The sequence below is a fragment of the Thermobia domestica genome, chromosome 15, assembly GCF_964235325.1.
Source record: "Thermobia domestica chromosome 15, izTheDome1.hap1.1, whole genome shotgun sequence".
NCBI lineage: Eukaryota > Metazoa > Arthropoda > Insecta > Zygentoma > Lepismatidae > Thermobia > Thermobia domestica.
The window spans coordinates 90,272,359-90,286,546 of NC_137468.1; the positions used below are offsets into that span (position 1 = coordinate 90,272,359).

General features: G+C 34.8%; 1 protein-coding gene across 2 annotated transcripts in view; it reads right to left on the reverse strand.

Annotated features, from left to right (window-relative positions):
- LOC145671135 (guanine nucleotide-binding protein G(I)/G(S)/G(T) subunit beta-1) overlaps nt 1-14,188 on the reverse strand; it is a 181,570-nt gene that overhangs the window by 147,038 nt on the left and 20,344 nt on the right. The window contains exon 1 of one of the 2 annotated variants that reach the window (XM_081739936.1): nt 2,301-2,624. The exons of the other annotated variant lie outside the window; for it this stretch is intronic. The gene's annotated coding sequence lies outside the window, so the exon portion shown is untranslated. Of the gene's footprint in view, nt 1-2,300; nt 2,625-14,188 lie in introns of those variants that run through there. 2 annotated transcript variants of the gene reach the window in all.

Consider the following 14,188-nt stretch of genomic DNA (forward strand, 5'->3'; position numbering starts at 1 on the left):
TAAATTTTCAACACTTCCAGTATATCCCTAAAAAATGTAATAACGAAATAACGGACGTTTTCTTTTAAATATTCAATTAGAACTGAACAATCTACACAAAATTTCCAATCGATCAGTGAAAACGGTATCTTTCTAGAGCCTACAGTTCCCGAGAACTCACTGTCGAAAGGATTGGCCACAATCATATAAACTTTTCTTGACCGCAAACATAAACCTAGCATTTTAATAATAATAATAATAATAATAATAATAATAATAATAATAATAATAATAATAATAATAATAATAATAATAATAATAATAATAATAATAATAATAATAATAATAATAATAATAATAATAATAATATTATTATTATTATTATTATTATTATTATTATTATTATTATTATTATTATTATTATTATTATTATTATTATTATTATTATTATTATTATTATTATTATTATTATAAAACAAGGCCTGAGAATAGTATTTGTCGCTTGAAAATGAAAAGCTAAGCTTTTGTAACGCAACGTGTATGATTATTTAGCGTAACACCAATAATAGTAGCGAAATTGGAGCAAAAAAATATATTCTAATAAACAAATTTAGTGACTATAAACCTTGAAGAAGTTGTTCCCGCATGAGTAACAAGGTACGACGGAGGAATGCAACAGGTTTATCTTCAATTTGTGCATAAATATTTGTTAAGCATCACGGAGCTGAGGTGAACATACGCGTACATTTTACAGACTAGAAGAATGCTCGTTCTTCGCACGGGGAGAATGGCGTTCATTGAAAACATTTCACAGATAAGCTATACAATCTATTTCTGGTTTCAAAATACTTGCTGATTCAAGTTCAATATCATTGGAATTATGAAGTTACGAAAACGATCATCTCGTTTCTCGCTTGGCAAGCCTTATGTGAAACCCAATCTTACGGACACCCATGTTCAGTACATGGGAAATATTTATATAAAATTTCGAGGTTCTAGGTTTGGAGACAAGAAAAAATTCAAATGTGAAACTTCATTTTATCTCCCCTTAGGGTGCAAAGGAAATATAAACACAAAATTTCAAGGTTTGAGCCTAACAGATTCAGAGACCTGGTGATAAGTGAATCAGTGGATTTACTCTTATCTGCATAGATCTACAGATACGAGAAATTTATACTATACATATCAAACAAGTTTTAGGAATACGTTGAATTAAATTCGCATATTGAACTGGAATTTTCATACATTCGAACGAACATATATATTTAGACATACTCCTTAATTACTGCAATAAATAATTAGCAACTTTTATGGGAATGTTATGAGATGCATTATCAATACAATGAAAATCTACGAAAAATTCTTCGCGACAATTCTGTAAGCTGAACAATACATTTCATTTTTACTCTTTTCTAAGCATGGAAAGCAACTAGATACTTATTTCGCGTAACTAGTTTTGTTTATGAAGCAATAAATGCATGTAATGCATAAAAACGTGTAAGTGTAAGCTCAATCGACAAAACAGTGAGGTCGAATTTTTGCTGTATGCTTGAAAGAAAATGAGGAATGTACGGTTAACACAGTACACGTTTCTTGTGCAAAGAAATTGGGAAAATCTGATTAATTTAACCTGCAAACATTGTTCACAATTAGTATAGTTAATTCTGTATGCTGTCCATTAGTACTTCTTATATATTAAAGTTCTCAGGTAAATAATGTCAAAACTGAGGGCTTGATTACATTTAAGATGGAGGAACTTGACGAGTGTCAATAAAGTTTACTAAATAAACGTGGTAATAGTGATACTACATACAATAAAATGTCCATTCAAAAGAAAGTATTTACTTATCTAAAAAAATGCATTTACATCAAAGATAAATAAGTACAATAAACTTTTTTTTTTTTTTTTTGCAGCGTGCAATAATTGTAACTGATGTAAAAAAAACATCAGATAATGATAATGCAAAGAAAACATTTAAATAAGCACTTAAAAAATACTGGATAGAAAACAGACTGGGGGCGCAGGGAGCTAAATGAAATTGATGGCTAATAATGCCGGAAAACTAGTTAGCAAATTATAACTTAAAAAACAACATGACAATTAATAAAAATTTCACGTCTATTCATAGATAAATGGTTATTGACATTATACCTGATGCATTAAAATATTAAAACGTACTGCATTATGTAGAGAATTTCACATTATCCTACTAAAAAAGAACAAGCCCAACCCACAAAGACTATAACATCCCATCATGCACCTGTTACGAATCTCCTACGGGAATCCTGATTGAACAACAAAAACATACTTAAAAAATTACCTGAACACTAAATTCTCATGGTTTGCACACAGCAGTTATTATTTCTAAGTTCACAATTTTTAACAGTACAATGCCGGGAAGATATGCTGCTTACACATTAGTAAGTCTATTCCAATATTCGGCCATCTAAATTTCTACTGCACACCAAAATTCACTCTTATAAACATATAACACTCTTAAAAACTTGCACTTCCTATAATGAAAGTAATTAAGCACACAATTCGTTATTAAATTGACGCGACTTATGGACTAACATGGCGAACAACTTGACACATCCCTTGTTTTTCCGGGCACACTAGCGGCAATACAGATGCTGCACTAAGACACTGACCGCGCCACACCCTTCTCCCTCGATCGGAGTTTCCATGACGACAAACTAGCGCCTCCGTCAGCATCACGGCGCCATCCCTTGACGAAAAATGAAATTAACACACGAAAGCAACGCAACAGATACAACGTTTCTTAAGATTCTCAATTAACAATAATTTATAAACAAATTCTTACTTACGACTACTTCCATCACATGTAAATATTATTTAACTGATTATTCTAGTAACATAATTACGTAGCACAGTTAATCTATCTGCATTTACTTGGCAAGATGAATTTAAATCTTTGATAATATGTATGCCTATGCGGATTTAAAAATAAAAAATAAAAAGAAGAGAGAAAGAGATAAGGGTGATTTATTAGTGCAACTACATAGTGAAGTCTCGCGAGACAGGATAAGTTAAAGTCTGTAACTCAGTGGTGGATCAACATTGTATAAGAAATTTACTTAAATCCTCCGGCGTTTTACTACAATCTTCGTACTTTTGTTTATTAACAGAGTTTCGGATACAACCGAAATGTCATTTTACAATGACGAACAACAGAAACCCTGTAACAACAAGGGAAAGAAATTTTGGAAGGAAGTTGGCCAATGTCTATATCTAAACGGAAAAAAAAAAACGAATGATCGGCTTTGGAATTCGGCCCAGAAACCTCTCGACTGCGATGCGTCAACACTAACCACTCACCTACATTTGTTCGATAAATAAGCATATTTTATATTTTCCGTTTTGTTTCTTCAAGTCGAAAGTATACTATCATTACATGCTAAGTATATTCAAAAATATACTTCATCTTTCTTATATTTAGTGCTTTTGTAGCTTTAACTATTCACTATGAAGTTTGTTCATCATTGACTCCTTTAGCCTAGCCGGCATAACCGTGGGACGTAAAACTGAAAGATTTCATTTCATTTGAGTCGTTTATTTTTGAACATACCTTTCTATTTTGTAGAACAAAAGAAATCAAACGGACAACGGATTGCAATAGAAAAAAGATTGTCTATTAACAGACTCCTCGTCATCCAACTCTATACACAGACCTCTTCACTCTGTATTAATTGATTCTATTATTCTATTGTTCTTATTCTATTATTAGCAATGGTTTATAAGTCATATTATAAAAATGACTTTTGGGAAATGCCACTTCATAAAATCGAACTTTGTATATTCCCAATACACTTTTTTTTTTTTTTTTTTTTTTTTTTATAATGAAGCTCTTGAGGTATACCTATCTAGCTATTTCGTGCGGAACTACTCGCAAACATGATTCATTTTTACTTTTACATGTACTTCTATGAGTAAATGTATATAAAAATACTCCCGACTTCTCCCGATTTTTATTTTTTGATCCTATAAATTTTTGCCAAGAGCAATTTTTAGATGAGCTATTAGGCAACCTACGCCTCTATGATACTATTGAAATTCTCGAAACACAAAAGCAAAATCGCTTAGGAAGCACATACTGAAGGAAACACTGAAAAAAAAAAATAGAACATTTGACTGAAAATAAGACTGGAACTGAACTAATTTGGTATTGACGCAGAAAAACAAGATGCGGAGAAGACAGAATTTACTATACTGCGAGAAGGGTTTGGGAAACCTTTTCTCATAAAACAAATGGAAAGAGAGAGAGAAAAAGGAACATTCTGATTGTCAATCAAATGTATGAATGGAAGAATATCTAAAGATTTCGAGTATCAATCAAATGTATAAATAAAATATCTGAAGATACCTTGGGGATTTTCCCCTTAAATTTTCTACACATGGTATCTTCGGAGGTGAAATTTAATACTGTAGATTCTGCTATATTTTATTTAGTCTGTGTATTATTTTGGAAGTTGTTGCCACAGAATAATAAGTTTTTTTTTTTTTTTTTTTAACTACTATGAACTAAAGATTGTGTGCATATAAGTCTAAAACATGTGGTAGAGATGACAGCCATGCGCAAAATCATAAATTCTGAGACTTTGCAAATAATAATGATATTTGCGATATGAGTTTCGGCATCCATGTATACTCTGAATAAACGAGGGGGATGTTTCTGCGACCATTATTTGTAAACATACAGAGCTCATTATGTTTCGAGATGATCTCTATAGGTGAAAAGTTGACGCGCCTGTTTGACTGGAGAGTTAAATATGGCATGCGATTATAAGGAGTTGCAACAATCTCAGAAAGCATCAAACTTAGATTTGTGAGAGAGTCTCTCTGCAAATAAATTTCTTGGAAGAAATACATTTTTTGCAACGCACACTTAACTCTAAAATGACGCTTCTGTTTCTTTTCATTTTTTAGAAAAAGTAATTGTAAATAAGGTGGATACTTCTTATCATACCACAATAGCTACTTTCACAGCTCGAGAAAGACGGTGTTTATAATCTTTCAACAAGATGATGTACAGTAGCGTAGCTTATTGTGTCCCTCACCTCAATTCAAAACAGGATATCAAATGTGGGTCCTAAATTGCGGATGTGAACACATGCTGGACTTTCCCAACATATCTGCACTTCTACAGACACTCCACGAACACAACCGTCAACGTGTCGATTTAGGAACGATTATCGATGAGCTTCTTCGCCCTCCACTCAAACGTCCACTATAGTTTCTCCCGACTCTATTAAAGTCTGACTATGGTAACCGTACGAGAGGAACACAGGGATGTATATATTTCTTCAACAATCGATTTAATGCACTTGGAGACCACGATGGCTCTGATTACACTAGCAACAGCCGTCCTTGCAATTCGGGCGCCGTAAAAAATCTTTCTGTCCAGGCACACACGGTGCGTCTCGGAGGCATTGGAAACATGTATACTATGGAACCCACTATCTATCATTGTGTCCCCACGACTCTCTGCCTTCATCCCTGGTCTAGTAACTAGCGCGCGCCCCTTTCTTGTACGGGATCCCGGTTCGATTCCCGATGGAGAGCCTTTAAATCTGAATCCTTTACGGTGCTTTGGATTCCACCATGTAGGTCCACGTCTCATATTTTCAATGCTGAAAAGGAACGCTAAACTATTATCAACCACCCACCCAATCATTGACCTGCTACGAGCGGTTATTAGCGGGTATTCCAAAAGATGCTGTAGAACTTAGCCAGCATCTGGAACAGCTTGTTGCGACAGTAACACACTGAAGCGAGTTACGTAACCTGAACATCCACGATCAGGTTACAATTTCCAAATCACTACCACCGCCTGCAATGCTTTAGCGAAAAGAAAGAAAAGTAAGAAAAAAATGGTGACGAGAAAACGTAAAGTGAACTACCGGTGACTGGAAACATAAAACATGAAAATGTTTTGAAGAATAGAATATGGGATATTAAAAGACGAAAGCTAAATTAAAAAGCCAAAAGTAAATGCTGTCTGGGATGAAACATAAAAGCAAAACGAGTGAATAACAACTTTCAGGGGGGGGGGATCGATTATGAGTGACTGCAGAAAGTTAAGAAAACAATCAAGTTTAGAATACAGTACTGTACAGGGACTGAAATTAGTCAACTACTATAAAGCATAAGAAGCGTCTAGAAATGTTCTAAATGTAAGTTTTTAAAAATATAAAAATGAGATAATCTTAAGAAAACTATCGGTAAGAAGGAAAAGAATCTTGTTAGGATATGGCCTGAGAATAAATTATTCTTAGGGACGTGATAAGATTAAAGATAAGAGGGAACAAAAGGACTTAAGCTGACAAACGGTGTTGAGAACCAGCAATATTTTAGTGTGAATTGCAACAGGTAAAGACCAGTTCTGAATATTGAGCTCAACTATTATTTCATTAACAACAAAAATAAATAGAAATACTTCCTACTAAGTGCTAAAACAGAAACATACACACACTGTCATTAATGACCGGACACAACTAAAAATTTGTCCATCCTGTGCTCATAAAGAATTAGTATGTCCGCTACTCGCCGTGGTAACAACCTCGGCTCTCCTAGGAAAACTTTCCATAAGGCTGCAGTTGACTTAGGCAGGTATTGTCCTATATTCATTCTGGAAAGCAGCGAACAGTGAGGTTGTGGTTTTCGATGTTGAGGTTGAGCCTCTAACCGGTGTTCCAATTTGTCCCGAAGATGTTAAATAGGTTGTGGTAGGAGCTTTGGGCCGGACAGTCGAATACTTATACTTTAGTCTGAGGAACATACGGATGAAGTTGAACATCTTCCCTGGCACACAGAATCCCTGGCCCTGAACATAATTGAACAACTGTGGTTCATTTCGGACACCAATTCGACAAAGATTTTCGCCCTTCATTTTCTCTCTCGGAACATTCCGCCTGCTACAATTCATGACCTCTATGAATCCATTCCACATTGCATCTGAGTTGTTCTAAAGATGAGAGATGGTCAACGCCATATTAACCTAGGAACTGCACCTCTTGTGTTCAAGTGTTTGTATGTTAAGTGTCATCGGCAAAGATAGGAAAAGAATCACACGGATCAGAACGATGACAACAGTGACGGATATTATTATGAAAATAAAGTCATTGAAGTGGCAGAAGCTCGACAAATTGCAAGAAGAAAACAGTGATCGACTGACAAAACCAATTCTTGCCTGAATACCAAAAGATAAGAAATGTTTCCACGGCACGTTCTTCTTTCTTTTCTTGTCGTCACGGAACTTAGCTAAGACATCATTATTAAATATACGAACTACATAAATGAGGAAAGTATGTTCATTTATTTTTGCAGCAGCAGTTTATGCTAATCTGCCATTTCCATTAAAGCATTCCTTAGAAACTATCAATCTAAGATCATACGAAATAAATATTACACGAAATTACAATTCTTCAACAATTCGAAAATTTAACGTCAAACTAAAATGACATTAAGTTTCCAACTTACAGCCACATTGACAATTGTGGTCCTGAGATACTGTCGTATTCCCTTCTCAATTGGAATCGGTTTTTCTACTTATTTCCGCTTTGAATTACGAAACAGGAAGTTCCAATTTTAGTCCTGCCATACAACTTCCACTGTGTTCGCAAATAACCTAAAGCGATTTTGAAGTATATAGGACAAAAAAGGCTGTTTAACATAAAAAATAATCAAGAAACAAACCACCGAAACAAAAGAAAAAAAAACTACTTTGGTTTTTGCCATTCTAATCGCTTACATATTGCTCTAAAAGCATTTAAAAGCAACTAGGCTGAGAAATCAAGGAAAAATCGCATGAATTTTTCCTTATAAAACTAAATAAGAAAAAAATATCCTGAGAAAAAAAAAACTTTCGTAGGGAGGGAAAAAAGTATGTAACACTTTCAATCTTTGAAACTTCAACTTACATTTACACCTTTACATGAATTCCCTCACAATCACTAACAAATAGGCATAGTTTTGTTTAAATTTGAACAGAAAAGTAATAATATAATGATGAGTAGTAGAAAACAAAATCAGAACTATTTCTACCACAAAAAATGTAGTAAACCTGAAGAGAAAGGGACATTTTTTTTTTTAACTGTTCGACATCTAAAGGTTGAAGAAAAATGTAGATAAGGTATCCCGTGGTTCCACAGAAGCTGAGACGGATTTCGCACTCTACTGTGAACAAATAATAAATCTCTACTATTTTGACTAGAAATCACTTATAAAATATACAAGTAATCACAAGAATTCACGGAATTCCCCAATGTATGTTCATTATTCCTTTATACTTTAAAAACAATGAATGAATTATGATAAATTAGTGATTCACGTGTCATCTTGGTATTTGTATAGTGGGTTAACTCAGGGGAAAAGGTTTAACACTATATAGTATCTTATTCTGTTGGGAGAATAGGCACGAAATTTGCTATATTTTGATGCACTGAACAATTCGTGGGAATATTTGAAATTCTACCCTCAAGGGGTGGAGGAAATATAAATTTTACATTTACCACATGTTTCTTTGGACACTTTTGCACTGATGCGCATCCAAAAAGTAAAAACTGGGGGCAGCAAGAACTCGGACTATGATAGGTGAGTTTACTATAAACTTTGAAAAATGTTTAAATAATAGCTTAAATTATTTTTGTTGCTCAAAACCTGGGGGACCTAGCTGCCCCCGGCCTCGGGCTAGATCCGCCACTGGTTTCGCATATTATATTATTTGGTGTACCAACGAGATCTTCCAGCTCCAGAAAATACGAACTTGTCGTTCCCTTGCAGAAAGTCTATGTGGAGAACACAGAGAGATGGGGAAGAGCGAAATAGTATGCGGTAACCCACGGGACATTTCCTAATAATAATAATAATAATAATAATAATAATAATAATAATAATAATAATAATAATAATAATAGTAAGAAGAAGAAATTTTCTATTTCTCATCTTCCATAACAGCGTAATTTCACTTTAAATTGATATAAGAATTTTCGTAATATAACTATAAATAAAATGTGGTACAAATCAACTTATTATCTACCTTTGCATTTCGCCAATATATAAGTTTATTAAAAAGCATCTGATATGCAGAATCCAAGGTTCGATTTCGGGCACATATTTCTCGGCATTTATCGGTGATACAAGAGGAATTCTGATCACAAAAGCTTGGTATATGACCTACCACTTTGGGCCGAAATTCTTTCCAAGAATACATTAATGATTCTAATCATTTGGCAATGCGGTTTTTTCTAAAAAATCCAAAAAAAGAGCAAGCAAAGTTAAGACTACTATATAAAATAATTAAAATACGACATAATAATAATACAGAGCGTATGAAATATTATATAATTTAACGATAAATATTTCGTGTTATTACTTCTCTGCTTCAAACAGATCGCTATTCACCATGAGCCTTGGCGCAGTGAGCACTTACAGGAAACAGAGGTAAAGGGGAGGGATTAGGAACTTCCCGAGAGGGGAAGTTCCATCTCCCAGTTCAGCAGTTCTTTCCCACCAGCCTTCTTCCGGTGTTAACGTCACTTCCTGCGATTATCAATACACAAGAACGGTTTCAAGCTTCACACTGAATACAAACTCTTCGGTGGCTCCACAATGAAATCTTGTCACAAAAGTATTTAGAACTTGAAACACGACCTCATAGTGCTTCTATATCGTACTAAAAAGGAAGATCTGATTTGATTTTTACATTCTTTTGGGCAGCATTATTTCTCTTTATTATTGAAGAAATTGATTCTGAGGAAGTTTAACTGTTCGAAGCATGGTAAAAGAAAGATCTGCCATTAGTGTATATGGACACATTGCTTTACGACCTCGTGCAATGCGATTCTGCAGGGATTAAAATGGAATCCGAGTCACTAGCTGAAGTCTGTCCGAGAAATTGTACTCCAAACAGGGACTGAATCTGTGGGCACGTAGCCATAAGCCATGTGAAGTTTTAAAGATTTATTACGTACTAAGTAAATTCAGATTTTTTTAAATGGAATACACGTAAAGTCATTCTACGAAAACTGAAACAATCTTTCTATTAAGCACAGCAAACATATAAACATTCTCAACATTATCTGAATAATTATTCACACAATTGCGGTTTTCAATTATTAGCTTATTAGAATATGAGATTAATTTAATTTTAATAAACTATTCAGATTGACTGCACTCCATATCGAATTTAGGTATATTTCAAAGGATCCTTGCGATCCCACTTCCTAAGTCCAAGCTGTGTGCCTCCTGAGAAAACTAAGAGTTAATATACAGATCTTAACTATAATTTATATTGCGATACTCGTGCACTTCGAACGATTTTTGTTGTTGTTGCCGAATTAGTAAACAAGGTTATATCCTGAATATTTCCAATTTATCTTTTAATAAGCGTTCCTTTCCCACTTGTAAACTGTGGAAGATCACAACAAATGTACTGATACCATTAACACTTTGGGGGCGAAGTCCGTATATATACGGACTGCGTGGTATTTCGAGGAACGCGACGGCCGTATTTATACGGACCAAAGAATTGTGTTATGTATGGCTCCCAAATACGTATGGAAATGGATTTCGTTATAAGAATATGATCTTTGGGGTTTGTTTTTCAGGTTTTTACCAGAAGATAGCAGTATGGTTCCACGAAACGTAGCGGGAAATAAGTTATGTTCCGCACTCGTTTTTGTTGCTTATATTCGTGCACTGTTTATATAGACAGGTTCTATACCGGTGTATCATTGGCAGAAACTTTAGAAACTACGCGAAGAGAGTTTGTTGGGAACAGTTATGAAACAACGAAAGGGTACATCGAAAGAAGTACAGGTCGCCAAATTGAAGAAAAGTGACCAAATATACAGAAGACAAGGAAATATCCTAGTGTTGAAGTGGGAGTATAAACGTGAAGTATCGATGTTATCCACAAGGCACATATCAGATGTGGGGTTTGTAACGAATAAAAAAGAAATATAGACAGAGAAATCAGCATCAGTATTGTATTATAACTCCAATAAACATGGAGTTGACTTCTCCGATCAAAAATTATCATATGCTGTTCTCAAACACAAAAAGCATGAAATGGTGGAGACGGATTGCTATACACATGATTTTGATGGTAGTGGACAATGCGATACTTGCGCACAACATACTTGAATCACAAAAAAAAATTATGTTTCGCCTTTTATTCGTAGGTTATGCTCACAGTCAATGGAACCAATAAGTGCGACAGCAACGCAGAATACTAGCAGCACGAAAATTGGCCGGCTGGTTGAACAGCACTTTGCAGAAAAGTTACCGTCAGCAAAATCCAGACGGTTGACAAGACAAAGATGCGTAGTATGCACTGCAAAAGGGAAAACAAAGAGACAGAGTAAGAAAGGACATCAGGTATTATTGCCCAGATTGCAATGTTTGTCCTTGTGTTCCGGAATGTTTCCGTTTATTTCACACAAAAAGCAGATATAATTTATAACTGCGGAGATCTACGAAATACCGACAGATTTTGACAATACTTTTGGTGCACCCTATGTTTTACCTTTGGTGAAAAGGTAGCGAATACCATATGCATAATACCATATTCTACTATTCATGACATGCATTTTGTCTGTACAAATAATGCTATTGTACTCAGCTTGTATCTTTATAACATTTATATTGAGATTTATATATTTTTTTTTTTTCAAACTCAAAAAATAGTTTCTTTCAAAAATATCGCAAATATGCCGATATCAAATATATCGAAACAAAAGTATGCTTACTGTTCAACGAAGAACCATACTTTATTATTTTAACAAAATTTTATATATTATTTCATTTATCGCTACTGTATGTTAATTTGAAAACTGCCAAAATCCTGCCGCGAGCGGGAAAAGGACAGTGCTTACTGCCTCCGTGCTCAAAATGTTAAAGAATGTTTGTGAGAAAACAAATATTTAGAAATACTATGTTTACAGTGCTATTCTATTTTTAATAACTCTATTACTCCCCAATCATAAGCCACGACGACAAACAAAATTGTTTTGAAAGACAGGGGAAAATATGCTTTCATTTAAAATTACAGTAACCATATACATCACAACTCAATCTATTCGATTTTAGTACATCTACCTTACTACACAGGGAAAAAGTCACTTCTCCCCACCCTCTCCAATTGGTCTAGCGATGTTACACGAAGCCATTACGACAATTAGGCTACGGAAAACGTACATAAAAATCAAAAAGTCGATTTTTATCTAACGACGCCAACCAGCCAGGAAAAATGTAGGAACGGTATTCCCACGAGGATTGATACACACACGTATTTCACTGTATTGGCGAAGCTAGGTTTTCTTTCATAAACAAACTCAAAATATTGTGGTAATGTTGTCTTTGTATATAAGTATCCATTACCATTATTCCCGAAGCAAACAGTGAAAATGCTTAGGAGTATTATGTTTTAATTTTACTTTCTAATTTTATTTTTAGCAATTTATTTGACAGACCTACAATTTCGATTATTCTATACCGGGTTGCATTACAAAGAGAACTGTATGGAGTTCAAAAATTCTTTAAAAATTCAAAGCATGCTCTCAGCAAGTACTCGATCAATTGCTTTAAAAAATTACTAGTTTTGAAAACATTGCTTCAAGATCTAATTAACACCATATGATTAATATTTAAAAAATGGAACCAACGATACTTATTCGTTCTGAAATATTGCAGGTGATATACACTGCTGTTTTGCAACACACAGAAAGATAATGTGACTGGAATATGGAATAAACTTATACCACAGATCCTATATATGACAAAAACAGAATTTATAATAATTGGAACTATACATTACTTCTAACTTCATAAATAAATATGACGAGACACCTGTACATATGAACAAACCTTTATATATATATATATATATATATATATATATATATATATATATATATATATATATATAGTGCTATCAATCAACAAACCATAATTTATACATGTGCGTCATGTCAGGCAATCATGCAGGCCAGAAGAAAGGCGGTACCTGTCGTTCTTCGAAGATGGCATGCATATTCCGAGAACCATGTGGCTAGGAAATGTTCTGCTGAAATACGGCGTCCGAGTTGCCTAAAGAAAGGGAATTTAGAAATTCACTTATGTAACTGTCACTGATAAGGCTACCCTCACTGTGTATTGAACTGTAGCCAAGATGTATGTTACAGCCCTGGTACACTCCATTATCTCACCTGTCATTCGGCTACTACAGCATTTTTCAATCTTTTCCAGTTTTGAGGCTATATCCTTAGCGTACGTGTCTTGGTGCAGGAGACCCGGGTTTGATTCCCGGTGGGAGCTCATGTAGTTCGGATTCCACGTTAAACTGTAGATCGTCATTTCGTATAGCCTCAGTGCTGAACGGGATGCTAACCTCCAATCTAGCCAAAAAACCAAGTACAACAGCCTGACGATGAAATAACGAAAATAATCACTGTTACCGTCTTGAAAGATATGAATATTTCTATAAAAATGTTTACTTTCTCCTGGCACGTCAGTAGTTCTGCCACGGCACACAGTTTGAAAATCGCTAGGCGACTATATCCTTCAACAATGCACACAAGCAAACTGAACTAATCACGATAATGTCTAATGATGGCCATCTTTGTAGGGCAGGTCGAAGAGGACTCATACGAAAACAAGACCGTCTGTGACGAAAACACGCCAGCAACGGTATTCACGTGCTTATTGTAGTCCGAAGCGTTTGTGGTTCTTGATCAATGCAAGCCAGTACTAAGACATGCATGATCCCCGTTCAGCGTTCAGCAGATACCGTCGAACTGTCTATGAACACCATATCGAAAGTACCGTGGCATCGTCACACTACAAGTCTACTGTTTGATTCTCGCTCAGGTACGATTATTCTCTTCTGTTCATTGCTTCACATGCTTACCATTGTTGTGACCGCATGCCCTACACACCAATCAATTTCGCATTCAACCTTTGTTTCGTATGAACAGTTGGTGTTATAGTGGCTTCTTTTAGTTTATTACATTATGGATCAGCATTTTCGCGATGAAGCTTAAGTGGTACAAATTCTATCTTCCGTGAGTTCATGTTTTATGTAGTTTTTGTGTTGAAACGGGATATAAAACTACTAAAATATGCACTACAATACTGAGAAAGACAGAATCAAAGTTTCTGAAGGGGAAATAAGGAAGGGCCATACGT